A 1,792-nucleotide genomic window follows, 5' to 3' on the forward strand; every position below is an offset into this window, starting at 1 on the left:
ACTCTTGTGCTCTTCTTGAACATAAAAGACATCACTTAGACAATGAAATTGGATAAATACGTCATTTTTATATTTGTTTTCTACCTTCATAACTTTCAAAGCTATTTTTTTTCAATACCATTAACTTTTCTAGTTTCCTTCTCCACTAATGTAGATTTATCATTCTCCATTTCTACAACATCATTTGTTGTTTCAAGGTATTCAATAATTATTGTTATACCCTTTTCAACAATTTCTCCTTTGAATGTGCATTCCAAGTATCCAACTTCTCCATGGTTGCCTCCATTTTCAGCACTTAACATGGCTGTTATCTCCACCTCTATTTCATTTTATACAACCTCCCTATGCATCATAAGCTCTTCTTATCTTACAACACTTTCATTGTTGACCTCTCTTATTGCCATGCTCTTCTTCACTTGTAGCAATAATATGGCCATTTCTTCCCTCATCTATACCTGCAACTTCATAAACATGAAATGTGCCAAGTAAATATGTTGTCTTCATCCACATGTCCTCATGGGACTCTCCATCTTTAGATGCACAAATGATGATTTGTGCATTCTTCTTTGGTTTTTGGTAAGCATTTAAGTGTCTCATTGCTTCTCATTTCCTCTCATATCCACTACTTGGAGATCATTTGTCACCTCTACATAGAATATTTCCTCAATTTGTTGCCTCCTTTGTTAATTTTTCTTGGGCTCTAGATCTGGTCTATGATTGATCTAGTACATAAACACAATGGAAGCCCTTAACTAACAACTTGTCACATGGAAACAAATTAACATTGAAATCAATAACAATACACACGAAAATTGGGCCCTACTATCAAACTTTATCATTCCATTAATAAAAGAATTATAGGTCTCTCGTATCAGGGATTTGGCCCTTTAAGACCATGATACAAAAACAATATTCAATTTGTCCTTTGACTAAAACTAGGGCTTGGGATCTTGTCCTTTGGATCTTCAATCCGCCTAATAAATCAAATAGATACCTGAGCTAGTGCCTTCATCTCAAGGTTCTTATATTGTTGCTATCCTTGGCAACCAGTCCTTCCACAATCATGCTACAACTTCTTGATCTAGTAGATTTGCTTCTTCAAATCACAAATCTAACTTTCTTCTTGTAGATCTCTCCCTCCAACGCTCAAATTTTACTTTCTTCTTGCAGGTCTGACATTCATGCACTCAAATTTGCTTGCCTTTTTGTAGATATGAAATTTCAATAATCAAATCTAACTTTCTTGTTACATATCTCACCTTCACCCAGATAGATTTGCTCATTTTACTACTTGTACACAAACTTGTCCATATCTACCTCTGTAGCGACAAGATCTAGGCCATCAATCCCTTCCTTTTCTTTAATCGCGATCACCTGCAACAAACTTAGCTTCTTCTTACGGCTTCGACCCTAGGTCTACCATAAATGGCTTAACCTTCCACGATCTTGCTTGCAACATCTATCTTAGACAGTTCTCCCTCTCACTCTTGAATAACTCTCATGAATGGTCACTTGCACAATTTGCCGTTATGCCTCTCCATTGGCCTTTATTTATAATTGACTTCTAGTGTTTCTAGGAAAATTCTAGATCCTTTTAGAGTTTTATGCATTTTTCCCTTATAATATTAACTTGACTTCTTTTCTCACTCACTTAGAACTCTTGACTTGGGTACTTTAGTCACCTCCTCACAAATCAAGTATCCATGATATGTGGGATTACCTATCTTTTCCTTTGCTAGCTGTAAACCATGGATATCATCCGGATAGTAGTGAACAAGCGAAACTTGGTAGT

Source organism: Pinus tabuliformis, chromosome 1_1, assembly GCF_031772625.1.
Source record: "Pinus tabuliformis cultivar Carrire ecotype Pingquan chromosome 1_1, CPIR1, whole genome shotgun sequence".
NCBI lineage: Eukaryota > Viridiplantae > Streptophyta > Pinopsida > Pinales > Pinaceae > Pinus > Pinus tabuliformis.